At 34.7% G+C, this 18650-nt stretch overlaps 1 protein-coding gene, 1 long non-coding RNA gene and 1 pseudogene across 3 annotated transcripts in view; 1 reads left to right on the top strand and 2 right to left on the bottom strand.

The window, feature by feature from the left end:
* LOC119641672 (Krueppel-like factor 6) overlaps positions 1-18650 on the top strand; it is a 182912-nt gene that overhangs the window by 61277 nt on the left and 102985 nt on the right. The window lies entirely within an intron of this gene.
* On the bottom strand, positions 166-6502 carry LOC119641671 (annotated as a pseudogene).
* Positions 13479-13828, bottom strand: LOC119641674. The gene is made up of 3 exons (XR_005247873.1): positions 13798-13828; positions 13604-13685; positions 13479-13533 (listed from the first exon to the last, which is right to left on the bottom strand). It is a non-coding gene; the product is annotated as an uncharacterized LOC119641674 (long non-coding RNA).

Raw genomic sequence — 18650 nt, forward strand, 5'->3', positions numbered from 1 at the left:
TTGTGTAGAAGTATTGTTGTTTTTACATTCAGTAAATGTTTTAAAGATAGTCCTACATATAAAAGTTGATATTTGTCAAGCTAAATTAAAATAAAACAACGACCTTTTTTTCTTATTTCAATTTATTGACCAAAAATTTATAGTATTTTTACAAAATAATAAATAATTGGCGGAGGTTCAATTGATACCGGCTGGGTGATGAAAACTTACGCCCACGTGACGTATAATACACTCTAGATAGTCGTCGCTTGGTTGGTTAGAATGGAAGTCGTTTTCAAATGGTCCGCAACGAATTTGTACACCCAAGTTCAAGGTAATCACCTAGAAAGCAGAAAACGAATAAAAAATAAAATTGGAGTTTATTTTCAAATTTTATGTTTACCTCGGCCGCCGCCTTTATTGCTTTTATTGTACAATATATCCTCTGCCTTGCCAACGTAGTTTGGATCAATAATTGGCTTCTTCCGGATATTTAAATCACTTATTTTTACAGTTCCCCTTCATAACGATTGCGAACAAGCCGAATTAATTACAAAGCCTTCCTGGCTAGTATTGTGATAACGTGTAAGCAAAATAAAGTCATTTCTTTTAAAATTTGAAATGGACATAAGAACTCTTTCGTCCATAGCTCCCACCACCCACAAGGTTAAACTATAATGATTACTGATAGGGTCCTGTGTATTATCAATAAAACCCAATGCTCCAAAATTACCCAAATGTCCACCACCCATAAATATATACTTAAGCCAAATTCAATAAAGCCCTTCGATTTACTGTAGGACCCACTTGTTCTACGCTCAGGAATAAAACCTTGACAATCATTTAAATTAAATTTAATTTAAGTGAAATCTTAGAACTAATTTTCTTTTCAATAATTTCAGGCTTTTTATCATTTCCGCATCTTTGGTCCTCGGCACTTTCTTCCAACTTCTTCTCCGACTGTCTGGACTTATGAGATCTGCTCTTCCGGCAAATCTTCGTGCTCATGTTCAGCTTCTTCGTGAGTAGGACGCTCTTTGAGACCCGCTGCAGGCGAACGTATTAACGATATGTTGCGTTGAATATCTTTAACATCCATTCCTATTTCCACTTGACGTTCTTTGCGCAATCAATCCATAACAAAATGATCCTGCCGGCGTTCTTTAATTTCATTCACCCTTTTGATAGTGTCCAAAGCTTTCTTCCACATTTCCCGACTATATTTAATAGGAGCATTGCGTGCTTTTTCAAACTCAAATCTTGGGCCAATGGCCAATTCTTTACACTGCCTTACGACAGCCTTTAGTCGAACGCACTTTGCGGGGATTCTTCTTGCGTTTAAATGCTTTACGGTATTTCCCACGGCAAAACTTAAAAATCTACAAACAATTTATTAGTAAACCATAAATTTAAACATTTTTTTAGTCTAAGAATTCAATTCATTAGTCTAAAATTAAAATAATAATAATAATAATAATAATAATAAACATTTCGAATTTTCTTCACCAATCTTGCAATCGTTTCGAACAAACTGTGTGCCATGGCCAGAATATATTTTGCTAGAATAAAAATAACACGTTTCAGTACGCATTTTCCATGAATTATTTTTTAAGAAATAAATGCAACATATTGTATTCTAACCAAAATGAAAAATATTTCAAATTTGTTGCGTTTTTTTAATAAATAATTGGTGGAAGTTTTATTGATACCACAAAAAGTTGGAATCAGCTGTGTTTTTCTAATAAGCAATCTGGTAGAGGTTTTATTCATATCACAAAAAGTTCGAATTTTTTGTAGTTTCCAAATTTCGACACTTTAAGGAAAGTGTATTACAGGATGTTGCAAATCGAATGACAAAGTTGATATATTGCTACATTTCAACGTAGTAGCTAAAATGCAAAATTAAAAAGGAATAATTTATCGCAGAAATTTATAGCGTTGCGTGTTCGTTAGGAAGTGATGGGCCTTTCGTCGAGCTGTGGGTGTAGTGTCAAATTCTCGAGCATTTCAATTTGCCGAAATAATACTGGCGTTATTTAGTAATTTTTCCAAAATTAGTGACTGTAGCAGTATCTCCTTTTTAGAAGCATGCATGGATAACAAATCATAGTCGAAAATATCATGAATAAGTTTTTCTTCTTGCCTTTGTTCTTTGCCAAATTCACAGATCGTACCCAAATTTTTGAAACTTGAATTATTTGCCGACGAAATTAATGCTTAATTGCAACTAATTTTATTAATAACTTCATTATAACTCTTTTAAACTTTCTTTTCGCCTAATCGTATGTTGCACCATGTCGTGCATCTACTTTAATAATGTTTCAATTCAAGATATATCACGTACTTATTGTATCATATATGGAGTGATTATTATGTTTCACATCTAACAACGGCAACTTCTTGTGGCCTTCATAGTTAATGACGTTTCTTTTAGCTCTGAGGAATGAGCCTAGACTTCGACGTATCGATTTTACAGTTTACAATCAACGTTAGAATATTACTATTTTCCATGGCTCCCTCTATGGCCCTCTATGAGGTATTGTCCAAAGCTTCCTGCGTATCGATGAACACAACGAGAGCCACTTGGCTTTTATTGTCAGGTCGACATAGCCGGTAAGCTCCCTCTTAGATCGTTAGCTTTCTAAACTCTACCTAGTTGTGACACCAACGTTTATACATCCCTTTGAAATGGATCCGTCCTTTATCTAGTTCCGATGATCTGAAGTTTGATACGGCCTATTATACTCATTCTGCAGAGAAGATTTTGCTGACGAGCTGCTATTCCGAGAGATTGACATATCCGTTTTCTTTGAGTACTGCTCCTCGGACCTCGCATTCCACATGCATCCAGGAAAGAGAGTCTCCAACATGAGCCGATCAGTTTCATTCTTTTTAATCTCTGTTTTGTTCCATGAGAGCGCATACTCCATTGTTGTAGCCCTTAGCTAATGCTTTCTGCAGCCGCCCTGCCTGTGAAAGACTCTTCATACCCGTACAGTACTCCTCTAGGTACTCGCTTTCGTCTCCATAGCATTGGAGCTACCTTGTAAGGCCAATAGCCGCCGTCACAGCTGATTAGCCAGCCCAATACGCAGTAGTGGCAGCATTGGACAGGGCTTTAGCTTCAGGTGTGGGTATCTCTGCCTTGCTCGGTAGACACACGGAGGCTATACCATCGTGGAAGTCACACCCGATACATATTAATTTAATTAAAACAAAAAAAAATTTTGTTAGAAATTGTATACTTAAGTTATATTCACGAAAACCATGCGTTATTAACTTCGCAATAACACCAGAGTCACAATTGCCAATTTCGCAACGATGCCAAAAAAATGTTGGTAAGCTTGTGCTAAGCTTACTAGCGATTAAAGACAACAATTACAATTCTACTTGAAATGTTTGAAGGCGTTCACAACATTCCAAACGTTTGTAAGTGAAATTTTCCGAACCCAAGATCGTGTTTTGATCTTATAGACGACATTCTCGTCGTTAGAGAAAATTAATTTTAAGATTTACAGCGCTTATGATGTGGTGTTGTGTCTTTTGAATTTCAAGCATCAATACACTTGGCTATATCTGAATACAAGGCAACAACTATAAGAATTTCAATAAAGAAACATTTGGGACGAAAAAAATTATAGCCTGGCTGAAATACCATTTCCAAGACACAAGATTGTAGCCAATACTGTCAAAAGCAGCCAAAAAATTTTAATTTGGAAAAAAAAAAATCGTATCTAACGTACTCGCTTTAATAGGGTAGTGCAACTTTTCTTGATATATTAAATAAAGCAATTGGTGGTGTCATATGCACGCAATTCACAATGATCCTTTTTCTCTAAAAATTATCTTAGAATGAAATATAGCAGTTTTCATCGTTGGTTCTTGGAAATTTATGTAAGCCTTAAATCATCTAATAGGAGATTGACAATTCATGGCTTCAACTGCCCAGTAGTCCCTAACAACTGGTCTTGATTCTAACAATGGACGAACTGCGAGTTAGACACGATATCTATCAGCGATCAAGGTTCACGATTGTAGGCAAAGTTTAAAAGAAGAAGAAATGTTTATTAACTGAAAAATATTTGATAGTTAGGTAGAAGTTTACATAGTGCGCTTATGTTATAATACATGAGGAGTTTCGTTTATACGTGTTGTATTAACAAACAGTCCTTCCGCGCCGCCGCGAATATAGTATAATAACATAAACTTAATTCAATATATTCTAATCCTAATTAAAGTTGATTAAACCCATCAATTTTACAGATTGCGTATATTTATTATTCCAAAAATTTTCTGAGGATATCTACCACCATGTCATAATTGTCAGTGTACTTCAGTCCTACATTATTATTTGATATATCTGCACCAAAGCGATCTTATATGGATACTTCTTCATAATGTGTTGCAATTTTTGCTAGTTTCTTAGCATTTACATTATCAGTATAAATTACATTAGGCTCCCTGTGTTCGAATAAACGAATTTCATTTATCAAATTTCCAAAGTATGTAACTTCTCTTTATGCTTCTGCCATTGCAATATACTCTGCTTCTCTGCACAGAACCACGAATTAAGCGTGTAAAACCAGAAAATGATTTTCTATCGAAGGTGTTACATCCCATGCCAGCATTTTGAAAGCATTCTATTGGCATACTAGTTTCTTGTAGTTTACTTCAAATCAAATTGTACCGTTCAAACATATCATGATGCGCCTAAACGCAGAATGAAGTTCGTTGTGCAGATCACTGTGAAGATCACAACAATGTGAAATATCTGGCCAGGTAGACAAGCCTTTATACATTAGGAGTTCTATAAATTGTGTAACGGCCGCGAACAAACCTCGGGTAGGGTGTCTGTCAGTCTGTATCAACCGCAAGCAGCGGAATAACGGCATGCCGTTAGAGAAAATCATGCGATTTTGTGCTACTGCTTATAAATCACGTGATCTTGCGGGATATGTTTGTTTTATTCTTTTCGGTTTTCCTTGTTTACAAGTACAGGCAACATCGTATGATTTTGCGGTACTCCTTTTTTTCCTTTTGCTCTTGCAAGCATAGGCAAGAAATCGTATGATTTTGCGGTATTTTTGCTTGCTTTTGCAAGCATAGGCAAAAATCGTATGATTTTGCGGGATCTTTGCTTGCTTTTGTGAGAGTAGCGGCAAGCCGCTATAGAGAGAGCAACAGGAAGAAGAAGAGGGAAATTGAGTAAGAACGAGAAGTCTGTCTGCGTTTTAATTTCAAGTTAGAGGGGAGAACTTTTTGGCATCTGGTGAAGTTCGGACGGGTTTCCGAGCTTAATATAAAACGGAAGAGTAAAAATAATTTTTAAGATTATCCTTCAAGGGTAATAAAAAGGAATAACATAAACTAAGTTGAAATTAACTAAAATTAAATTACGAAGACAACCCAGCAGAGAATCAAACTAGCAAACAATAGTGAAACAAAAAGGATAGAGTGAGGAGAAAAATTGGTAAAGCCTAGAGCTAATAAAAGTGCGAATAGTTCTTTCTTGTAAACTTGGTGAATTAAATTCCAATTCTGTATGTTATAATCCTGCTGATAATTTGTTCGTCGCAGCAATTTAAAAAATCAGTTTATTGTGTATTTTGTAACAAAAATGAAGTACAAAAATTATTAAACCTGGAGATTGTAAACCAGAAAAAAAAACAGCAATTTAAGAAATCAGTTATTGTTTATTTTGTAACAAAAATGAAGTACAAAAATTACTAAACTTGAAAATTGTAAACCAGAAAAAAAAGCAGCAATTTAAGAAATCAGTTTGTTGAGTATTTTGTAATAAAAATTAAGTACAAAAAGTACTAGACCTGAAAGTTGTAAACCAAGATAGGTGCAGATCAAGCAAAATAAATTGAAATCGCGAACCAATATCAAACACGAATGTTTCAGTTTTGAATTAAAGCAGAAGGCAGAGAGAAAAAAAAGGGGAGTAAATTTCTCCATGTTGGTGTACTAAATTATTTACGTTGAAAAACATAAGCTAATCAAGGTTACGAGATTTCTTTCGCTCGCATCGATGGTGGCTGCTTGATCGTGTGTTAGTGTTTGGCATGAATAAGTAAGCCCCAGTTCCCTTTCGTACGGTGCGAGGATTGGAGGCAGGCAGCATCCCCTTTGCTGGGAACAGGGACCGCCGAAGGAAACAGTCACCACCGCAGGCTCTACACCAGCACCAGCAGTATCAGGTATCTTCATTCATGTAATCTTTTTGTTGTTTTGCTCACGATGAGTGGCTAAGCGCGAGCTGCCACCGCTGTAGCTGAAAGAAAAAGGCGGGGTGTGCATATGTAGGGCGGCCGCCAGACGGTTACAGACTGACTCACGGTGGACAGACGGACGGTAGACAACCGACGGGACTATTCCTGTTTTTTTGTGTCCTTTGTCAGGAGGCTCAGAGAGCCAAACCCCTTTCAATAAAGAAAAAAATATGCTCTACCGGCAACAAAGAGGCTAATACCGCGACAATTGTTGATATTCTGTTGGATTCATCTTTAACATTTTTCATTTTTACAAAACGTTTGGAACGCTGCGCTTAGTGGTATTGACGCATTTTTGCGCTGTGCCATATCATGCTTGTAGTAATTTCTTAATACATTTCTTCTGTCCAGTGCTTTTCGCTCCCAGTTCGCCTTGTAAAGAAATCTCAGGTGCTCCTTTATCAGAATGATCAGAATGTTTTGAAATATCATCCAATATATCATGTAACATTGTGTGCATTTGTCCACATATACTATTGGCAAAACAACTTCGTTATTATTTGACCGTTTGCATAAACAAGGTAGCAATCGTACAGATTTTAAAGGACCGTCTAATTCCATTCGCTCAGGATTTAATATTTCTAAGGATTCTTCTTCTGAATTAATAAAGCGTTCAGACTGAGTCATGCAAATTTCTTCCTTTAAATCGCCATTTAAATGATCAGTACAAACGTCAATTCGGTATAAATACGTATTATATTCAAACTTCAATGTTAAACGCAATCTATTTGTACAACGGAAAAGTTTCTTCGTATTCAAACCACTATTTTTGCGTAGAATCATTATCTATCTCTCTTTATATCTGACGACAAAACAATTAATACAATTTCGCCCTTGAGTACGTCTCAAAGAAATCCAACGTCGATTGTTACCGAGCTTTGTATTTCTAGTTTACCTTGCTTATCTTTTTTACGCGGAATCTACCTAGATTTAATAATATTTTTTCCTTTCAACAATTACAGCTCTTGGTAAAAGTCTCTCTTTTTTCTATTAATCTTCATTTGCAGTTTGTTTGGCTTTCGCTCTATGTTTACAGTGGCAACGAAAGTGTAAGTTTGCTTTAATTTTCTGAAAATTTGTGTCGTGGAATCTTGTAGTTTTTGGTTCTTTTTTTTTTTTCATAAGCTCTTTTTGTTGTTTTTACTGGAAGTGGATTGTTTATTTCCACCAAGCCGTGCGAAAACGGGCCCTGAATCTGAACGATTTATTTCGTGTTGGCTGTGTGATCGTTTTTCGAATGCAAAGTGTGCTGGTATTATCGGCCGTGCTGCTGACGCAGTCCTTGACCCCTCAAGGTAGTTATGTCCTGACTGTAGAAAGTGGGACGAGTTTCTACAAACTCTTTACAGAGGCAATGGAAAATTGTTTCTCAGATTTGAACAGAAATCTCGGCTCATTGTCGAAGAAATTTGAAATGATTAAGACTAGGTTTGCTGAGTGTCGTTATATTGAGCGCTCATCTTTTTCCAAAGTGACAACTCGTAGCGTAGCGTGTGGTTCGTTACGTATGAATTCTCCTAACCCTGATTCGTTGATACAGATTAGCGCATCCACAAAGTCTACAAAGAACGATGGCGTTTCTGCTACTGTTGAGTCGGTCGGTAACAAAAAAGTTACAAATAAGCAGGGAAGTCTCTCTGGTTTCAGCTATGCTGAAGTGGCAAGGATATCTCTTCCTATTAGCGGCACTCAACCTACTCAGTCGTCATCGCCTAAAACTAATAATGTGAATAGTAAATCGTACTCTCTAGTTCGAGTTTGAACGCTGGTCGCCAAAGTGGACACGTCGCACAAGCTGCTCGTGCAAGTGTGGTTACTTCTTCTATATTCTCGCCAACTCAAAACTCCCCATCCGTGAACCCTACCGTTCGTAGTACAGATGACATTTCCTTGAAAGCGATTCCTCCCAGAAAGGCAATATTTGTGTCGGGATTGGCACTTGATACATCTGTGGATAATATTAAAAAGTTATCTGGCGGCGAAAGTCCCATCTGTCAATTTAAAGCGTCTTAGTATTTTCAAATTAGCAAGCAATCTAAACCTACCGATATAGTCATTGCGTTGGGCGACTTCAATTTGCTTCAATTCGCTTGGTGTTACAGTGATAGTTCTGGCTATTTGATTCCTCCTTCAACATCTGATAGATTTGTTATATTCTTTAATGAATTATTCGATCGTAATTTAGTTCAACACAACGGTACCCTTGATTGCAATGGTAGATTGCTCGATCTTTGCTTTGCCAATTTTCTTGAGATTAATCGTTGTTTTCCTTTTAGTTTAGCTGAGGATCCTTACCATCCAGCATTGGCTATTTCCGTTCATTACGAGCATGATGGTTTGCTCAACTTTTGTAACGTTCCTAGTTCAACTTTTTCAAATAAATTTTATGATTGCCATAAAATTAATGTTTCAATGCAAAAATCTCATCTTTCACAAATTATGCTTTATTTTCCAACTGGAAGTATTGAAAGCTAACCGTCATCGTTCTACGACACACTAAATCTAGCTATTTCTGCATCTGTTCCGGTCAAACAATCCTGATCTCGAAGCAGCTGTCCCCCCTGGTTTAATAAGACAATTAAATATTGCAAGAATAGAAAAACTACGCTTCTGAAAAAATATTCGAAAAGTGGCGCTGAGCTCTTAGCCATCTTTCTATAATGTGTGAAAACTAGCTTTTTTTGCATGCGATGAAGCAACCCCCCCCTCGAAGCAAGTGCGCGCCATGGTTTAAAAGACAATTAAATATTACAAACATAGGAAAAACAAACTTTTCCAATGCTTTATGAAAAGTGGTTTTTGCTTATGACTAATTTGCCTATTCTGCATTAAGGCAAAGATTTAACTCCCTCAACCACCACTATAATTGCAGATACCTGCAGTTAAATCCTCTCTGTTCTTTAATGCTAAATACTTTTTTAGGCTCGTCAGTTTCAAAAGCAAAATCTCCATAAAGCCCTCACATGTTTCTTTTAATGGTTCTGGTGCCTCGGATGATTTTGAAATCTCAAATATTTTTGCTGAATACTTCCGACAAAACCTTTCGACTGCTAATTCCGATTTATCAGCAAACTACCCATATCCTGTAACTAATTTGGTTTCAATGGTTGACCTCTCTAAACTATAGTTGTGTGCCAGGACCTGATGGAATTCCATCATATGTACTTAAATCATGCGCTCCGGAGCTATGTGCTGTTATCTCAAAGATTTTTAACCAGTCCTTGAATTTAGTTGTTTTCCCTTCGTGTTGGAAGAGTGGTCGCCTTATTCCTATTCACAAATGTGGAAGTATGCACTGAGAACTGCAGAGGCATTTCCAAGTTGAGTGTCTGTCCTAAACACTTCGAGCGAACTGTTATTCAGCATTTGGCCTTTGACATCATATCGTATATTTCTTCATTTCAACATGGTTTTCGGAAAAAAAGATCTAATGTCACCAATCTGTTAGAGTTTCGAGCGAGATCTTAATGTACGCTGATGATGTGAAACTGTTTTCTTCCTTCACTGTTGAATCGCAATCACATCAGCTTTAAAGTGACTTGAGTAATTTGGTTGCATGGTGCTCTTTGAATCTTCTGAAACTAAATCTAAATAAATGTAAGAAGCTTTCATTGTCAAGAAGGAAGTCATTCATTACTCAGTGTTTCATTGATTCGCACAAGTTGGTAGACGGCGATTCGTTCACAGATTTAGGCGTTCTATTTGACCATATGTTACGTTTTAATTTGTATATTAAGCTCTCGCTTGTTATTATGAGGGGGTCGAAAGACCTTGATGATCCCTACATTGCGAAAAGGCTGTACATGTGTTTGGTTAGACCTACACTTGAGTATGCCTCTGTTGTTTGGTCTTCTTCATATAGGTGCTATGTAGATTCAATTGAATCTGTTCAAAAGTAGTTCTTACTGTTTGCCTTTAGGAATTTGGGTTGGGACCTCTCCTCCACATTATGAAAATAAGTTGCTTCTATTATCCTTACCGTCACTTGCGAAACGTAGATTTGTTCTTGGGGTTTCCTTCTTTATCAAAGTAATAAATGGTATTATTGACTTACCCGCATTACTTGGTGAGATAAGCTATGATGTCCCTAACCCCTTCTCTAGGCACTTTATCTCGATTAGGCTTACTCAATGTAAATTATGAGCCGTTCAGCCCGTTCAGAGTTGATTGCAGGAACCTAATTGATGCCTCTGTCCTCGATATCAAATTCTTTAAAACCTATTAAAGCAATTTTGCTTAATATGAGCGATTTACCTATATAATTCTTAAACCAACTTGCACTCTTAAATTCTCATTCTTTTTATTTCGAAAACTGAATGTATTGTTAACGTTGTGGGTTGCCAAGTTTATGCATGCTTGCAACGGTTTAGGGGTTCACATGCAACCTGGATCTATTCTTGTTGTGGGTGTGCTTCTGTGCTAGCTGTGTACATGCTTTTTTTGTTTTTTCTTTCTTATTTTTTTATACATGAATTAGTATTTTAAGATACTTTGTTTTTATTATTCTTCTTTCACATCTTCCTATATATCATATACTAATTCTTAAAATAATAGTATAATATAATAGTATAAGATTTACTATTAAGATTTACTTGAATTCGACTGTGAATTTGGCTTAATTGAAATTCAGGTATAAGTAAATAAATATATAAATATAAATGCCCCTAGGCTGTATATCGAAAAATTTTTAACGATGCAGATCCCCTGCCACACATACATGGTATACTTAGCAGATTACCCAAAGCAACTTTTATGACTCGACTTGATTTTAACGATGACTTATGACAAATTCCTTTGAATAAATATTCTAGAAACAAAACAACTTTTAGTGTACCAGGACGTCTATTATATCAATATACTGTTTTGCCATTTGGACTTTGTAATGCACCACAAACAATGTTGAGATTAATGAACAAAGTATTGCTAACTCGCCTTAAAAACGAGATATTTGTGTGTTGAGATTATCTTCTTGTGATCGCTAAGGGCTGTTAATGCCTTGTAGAAGTTGCATCATTATTAAAAAACTGCTTGGTTACGTTGGCGTAACTTAAAATTTAGAGAAGAGTAAGTTTTGCGCTGAAGAAGTTAAATATTTGGGATATATTATAGGAAAAGTTGTTATTCGCAAGCTTGCAATCTCATTGAAGACATGTTGAAGAGAAATGAGCAAACTTACGATTTGAGTTCTAATGAAATAACAACAATTTTTCAGGAGGAATTTTAAACATTCCAAATTTGAAAGAGGACAACGTTCCAAATTACCTCCTCTGATTTTAAAAGTGAGGGTGGCGAAAAAGTTAGATAATTCCTATTGCGATCTGGAAGACTTATTTATATGATCAATGTTTTGGCAGTTTTCATCCAAAGCTAATTCTTGGTAGTAGCTAGTGATTTCCAGTAAGCTTCAGAATTTTGGGGATTCAATCTAACAATTCATAATAAAGAATTATGTAATAATATGATTGATTACTTGAGAATCGGTTATTGTATTTGGAAGGCACTCCAAAATCTCCATGGATATTGAAAACGTCGGGTGACAAAATGAACAATGCAGAAATTGTAAGTTTGTCGATAGAAGGTCTTAAGTCGAAACTTAGCGAATTAGGTTTACGTACTAACGTGCGTAAAGGTGTTTCCAAACCAGACATTATGAACGAAATGTGAAAGAGGCTATTACATTAAAAGATATTGGAGGTTCGTTAACGTCATTTAACGAACCCTATCACACTGAAATACGTAAGATATCAGATATATGCAGAAGCAGTGGAGTGTCTTATAAATGAGCAGTTTTAAGTCGAGTTTCCAGACCGTATGAAATAAGTCCTATAGTTAACAATACAACGTTTGTAGAAATTTCGCGTGAAGTAAACGCTAATTCTAAGATCGCTTATAAGAGATGTTAAGACGGCAAGATGATTAATCGTTAAGCATTACTAACGCTTGACAAAGTTAAACCGACATATCATCGAAATTGGTAAAGACAAAATCTATAAGTTTATTAAAAACTTTGCTCAAAGAAATGCTTATGGAACTGAACCCTCATAAACTATTATTACTGGGGAGAATGCATTGAATTCATTATAACGTGCAAACGGCGGGAGTTGGTTGCTATTTTCGCCAAAACGTAACTGTTTTTAATCATATTTATCACAATAATTTATCAGTTCAATTTACAATTTCCCTAAATCTTGAAAAATTAGAGTACACTAGCAAAATATAGGCTACGAAAATAGTTAATCAATTTTTGACTATGTTGGCACCACCTAAGGTCCCCATCTTAATCATTTGCTTTTCGCCACCTTAGTCTTTTAACCAATTTCAATTCATTTTCAATTCACCTACTGTTAAATTTCATCTAAATTAGTCAACTTATGTGAAAGATGTCAAATTTACATTATATCTTAAGAGCAAAGGAAATAAATTTATTTATAATCTATGTTTAAAATAATTGATAAGAGTATAAAATGAAAAAAAAATAAATGGCATGTTCAAGTCCTACAATGGTAATAGTCACAGTCGTTTTGAATCCATTGTAAACAAATCTTTATTTTGTTGACGTCAATACGCTATTTTTTAGCTAATTCTTAGTTAATTGCAATTGTAGATTTAATGGTATGTATGGAGTCCAATAAATAGATTAAATTATAAAAACTATTGAAATTTGTACAAAGAACTCTAGGGGTTAAGAAATAAAAAATATATTCAGATCTACATCAGCCAAGTTTAACGAAATCAAAATCCTTTATGCGAACATTGAAGTGCAGCATTGTCGCCCCTAATCTAATTCATTGTCTACCCTCATGCATTCATTTTGTATTTCATTTTTGAACTACATTAGCATAGGCATTCATCATAATACTAGCGTAACCATTTTTATTTTAATATAAGCATTTATCTACAGACATGGCTCAGGTTACTTTCAATGTCAATAATAGCTTTTTTGATGGCAACGCAAGGTCTTTCTAATACTTTATTTTACCATACAAGAAGCGTGTTAATAATAAAAGACACTCGAGGAAATTAACATTTTGTAATAAGAAAATCTTTCTTATTAGTTTTTATTCATAAATCTACAACATGGCTTATTACTCGGCGAAACTCCCGAAACTAAACTTGCGCATTGCAAATAAATATTTACATACATTGCATTTATTGAAGCATTTGGCAAACATAAAATTTAGGATTCTTCAATGTGAAATAAACGTTTGATTTTTTTTTTATGTACGTAGGTATACTTGCTATGAAGACTTACTCACCTCTTGACGGCCCTGGCCACATACTTAGTTGTTTATTAATAAAAAGAAGAAAAATTTGATAATAGATTACTTACTATAATCACACATACATACCAATGTTGTGGTTTGACTGACTGGCATAGTGTATTACGATGAAGAGTTTGGAGTACAAAAAGTAATACTTCGACTACCAGCGCTGTTGGAATATTTCAACAAACCGTTGATATGTAGTAGGAATAAAAATAAATATGTTAAGTACATTTAATTTTAGTAATTAATAAAAATTGTAAAAAGTAAATTGTGCTTACTTTTTTCTGCGCACTGACGCAAGTTGAGAGAAGAAAAATTATAAAACATGTGTGGCCAATCTTTTCACACTAATGACGGCAATGAAACATCTGCAAACCAAAAATATGTTTGTTGTGGGTGCTATTAGAAAAAAAACGGAAAATGGCGATGCTCTAAAAAGAGACATTTTGATTCATTTCGAATAAAATTTAGAATTGATCAAAAAAATTAAGTGGATTTTACGAATGTAATAACAAAAATATGGAAGAGAAAAAGGAAATCCATGGTCAAGTATAATTAAAATTAGTACATTATAAAAGCAAGAATTCAAAAAACAATTTTTGCTATATGTAAGACCTGCATGTGCATGTGAAGTTAACCTTTTTTAAACAGTTGCTAATTAGAAAACCTTTAGTTTAGATAAAAAGACAGAACATACAAAATCAATAGTTTAATCGAAACCTAGCGACATTACCAGTGCGAAATATATTAAATTAAAACAAGTAAGAAAATTATATTCGAACATGATCGAATTTTTCCACTGCGATCCTCAAGAAAAGAAAAGAAATAAACTTTCGAACTCCATATCATTGGATGGGTGCAACTGGTCTTTTCTATTCTCAAAATATATTTAAAAGTTTATATGACGTATATATAGCATTTTATGAGTAGTAAGCAAAAAACACGGTAAGCAAATTTGGTCATAGTTTTTGTTATGTAACCGTGTGGGCGTTGTAGGCGGGTTGTTTGAAAATTTTGGATAATTTTCAAATTCTTCTGCAAATTTGTAGGCGTATTATCGATGCGAAGGAGAGAAAGTCCACTGTACAGATGGATACGCTTAGGTGCATACCGAATTTGAAACTGGCCAAGTATATATATATATATATAGTTGGTGCCGTCTCTGAAGTTTCGTTCTACTCGTTGCAAATATTTTCACAAAATTAATATACCCTCATCCTGCGGCGATGGGTATAAAAAAAAAAAGTTTTAATGAACTAAAAGAAAGAAAGTATATTTTTCTTAGAGCATTATATTGGCATTGCCATTTGTAATCTACCACAAAATAAGTTACTACGTTTGGTTATCAGCGTTTTTGTTATTTTGTTTCAAAAATGATATTCCGAAGTAAACGTGGCAACAAAATGATGCAATTTTGCGCCGAAAAAGGGGGAAAAGTGTATGAAAATCGCAAATTGAACGTAAGTTACGTACGTATTTTAATACAAATATGTCACGTTTTTGCAGCCCACAAATTCATGATTAAATGCCAGAATATTAAACACGTACCAAAATATGACATAAGTAGTTCCACAATATATGATTAGTAAGCAGAATAAATATGTTAGAATCGCTTTTCTGAAATAAACATAAAAACTTTGAGCGCTCAAAATTTTAACGTCCATGAAAGTCGATTTGTTTTAAACACCCAAAGCGTATATTTGTGTTCACATAGGAGTGACACTGGAAAAAATTTATATTCTACACCTTCAGTTAAAATAAAAGCCATTTATGTACTTTATATTTATTTAGTTTTTCGAATTCTGCACTTTGAGGCCTATTATTTAAAAGACATATTAGGAGTATTGTTAAAAAATAAGTTTGAAAATTCATATACATTTGAGAAAGAACGCAATATTTTTTTTTGTCCTTTTTCAATGAAATTTTCACAGTAAAATTTTGCAATCATCGTAAACATGATGTTTATATGATAAATCAAGTGGTCATAACATCTGACACTATAAAATAAATTTTTATTATGCTCCGAAACGCTACGTCATTGACTACTAGAGCCACTGGTCGTGATTCCAAACGCTTAACGCGTCTAATTCACTAAGTCTTCCTTGCTTTACTTCATTTTGCGTATATAAATACCGTAGAATGTGTATGTGTGCGCAAATGTATATGGCCGCGAACAAGCGGTAAAACTATTTATTTATTGCTTGACTCGGTATATGTATGTTACTTGTTGATGTGCTTAACATGTTAAACGTTGAAGTCTTAAGTAACTAGATATGTTCGCTTGTCGATTGTTTCTTCTTTTAGATATGGGCATTTGTACACCTAAAGCCTTGCTTGTGGGTGTTGTTATTCTTTGTTTTGTTACTGTTAAAGGCATCTTTGACATTTTAGTGCTTGTTAATTGCAACAAAATCTGCTACAAAAGACTTTCAAGCTTTAACAATGTAATCAGAGGATAAATTTACGGTCAACCAAAAACGACACATATATCTTTAAGCTAAGTTTTAATGCAGCTAAATTGGCTTCTCATATACAAATATTCTACAAATTGATTTTAAAGACATCTGCTTTCTGTACCCACAGTTTCCATTTTTGGTTGTTTGAAAGAGTCAAATTCCAAATTAGGACAAAATCTCGCTATTGATAGTAATCTTAATTACATAAATCAGAAATGGAACTAATTGCACACAAAGAATCCCATTCATACCCCATTGTTCTTAAAGGTCACCCAAACTGTATTGGAACTTGTAAAATGAACGTAGAAATAACAATCTATAATTAATAGCTCACTGAAGTCGCATATATATTTGTTATTTTACTCCTGCAGTTACTCATACATTTTTCTTCCTTTTATGTTTATTTTCTGAACCAGATAAGATGATGATGTAAAACAACAAAACAATGAAATTGAAGCTTAATATAGTAGATAGCTATACACTGATACAAGTGAGCCTCGTCACTTCGTCAATTTTTTTTTAAAAAAAGTCGTACATTGTTGAGGCATTGTTACAACGCACAATTAGCAAATTTACCTAAAAATCTTTTCTTTTTTACTTGGTAAATATCATCGCAACAACGGTTGTTTGTTGGCAGTACAAAAATGTTACGAAATTTAAAACGATACTTCTTGTTTAAAAATTCTTCATCCGACGTGACGCTTTTCTCTCTGTCCTGGCAACAAAAGCGGGGTAATTTAATTTGACGTTATTGAAGATGTCACCATATTTATATGGCTTGCTGTACTGTGCAGAACATTGATCTCTAAGGACAGATAATTCTGCGGTTGTAGCCGCCTACTTTTTCATGAGGTTTCGAGTATTAATTTTATTGCTCAGCAAAATATTAAAATTTTATTGCTTAACAAAGATAAAAAAATTATATTACATTTCACAAGTTTTTTCTGGAAGGTGTAGGAAGGTTTTTTGCCTACAACCTATTTTACCAAGAACTGTCGGCAAGCCAATAGTACCATTTATTACCTTAAATAACAAGGAAACATTCAGGATAAATCTGCGTTTCTCTAATAATGGTGAGGCTGACAGAGCCAATCTACTTTACTCATAAGCAGGCAAAAGAGAAGCTAAATCCCTGAATCCCTTTTGAGCGAACTCTATTGAAGCTTTTGAAGCAAGCTGCACCACGTAACAGTACTGGTCAAGCCTGTGCATAAACTTTTTGTAAGGTTTGGGCTACAGATAGCGGTGACCTAAATTTGTTTAAGAACAGCTCAATACGCAAACTAAAACATTGCCTTCGATCGAATAAAATTCGTTTTTAAACGTTTTTAAATTTAAAAGCAAGAGACCGGAATTTAAAGAGCAATAATATGCGACTTGGGAGCTCGAGAGCTTTATTAAAATCTGGATGCGCGAAGTTCTTGCGAAAGGCACTAGAAAAAGTCTCGAAAACATGACATATAACATATAAAGTATGTAACAGTTGAGCTTCCTTTTATAATCCCGAAATGGATCTGCCACGAATAGTCAGTCTTATCTCCGATATCAATTGTCCACCTACTCTGAGTCATAGCTTTTTTGGATATCCATATCCAAAGAAAGAAACAAATCAGTCTGCTTTCAACGTTGCGATGGATTCATTGGACTATTGTTAATAAGACACAACTGCGTAAAGTCAAAGACTTTAAAAGTTATGCACAAGTCTTTTTGTGTTAAACGTGTAATAAAAACTATGGTATGAATTGAATTTGCGTTTATAAAAATCGCGGAATTTATTGGTTTCGTTGCTGATATTTAATGCGTAGCAGAGAGCATTAATAATTGGATAATAATTTATTGCAATAATATTGCTAAAGTAATGTACGAACGAAAATTGTAGAACAATTAGTAACATTCCTCTTCCTTCAAACCGCGCAACTAAATAGAAATATACTTTTTTTTTGCAAAATGCCGTCTAGACGATGGCAGACACAGAAGATAGGACAGTAAAAGAATTGTTTACAAACGTTGACAATAATGATACGATTCATTTCCTTGTTTGAATAGTCATAAAAATTAATTGTTAGTGATCGAACACATTTTAATGTTTTTGTTCACTGGCTTTGGTGTTTACATTATGTATATGTATATATATTAGGTTGGGGAAAAAGAAATCCATTATCTTTTCGGTAGATGGCTGCACTGATAGATTTCTCGTAAAGTATCGATCAAACAATTTCATATTTATGCTCGTTGGAAAGGTGACATTTCGCAGTAAACAAAATTCTTTTGCTGTTTTTTGTTTGGTGCATTCAGTTGTGAGTTACTGCGTGTTAAAAATGGAAGTGAACAAAGATAAAATTCGGTACATTTTACAGTTTTTCTTTGACAAAGGCGAAAATGCAAGCCAGGCGGCTAAAATTGTGAATGGTGTTTATGGTTCCGATACTGTAACAGCCAATTATGTGCAATTTTGGTTTCGTAAATTCCGTTCAGGAATTTTTGATGTTAAAGATGCACCTCGCACAGTTTGGTCGGTCGTCGAAAATGTCGATAAAATCGGAGAAATGATCAAAATTGACCGGCATGTTAGCAGTCGTAACTTCGCCCAGGAGCTAAAAATCGACCATAAAACAGTTTTAAACCATTTACACAAAGCTGGATTCAAAAAGAAGCTCGATGTTTGGGTGCCACAC

This window comes from Glossina fuscipes, unplaced genomic scaffold (assembly GCF_014805625.2).
Source record: "Glossina fuscipes isolate IAEA_lab_2018 unplaced genomic scaffold, Yale_Gfus_2 171, whole genome shotgun sequence".
In the NCBI taxonomy this organism is placed as follows: domain Eukaryota; kingdom Metazoa; phylum Arthropoda; class Insecta; order Diptera; family Glossinidae; genus Glossina; species Glossina fuscipes.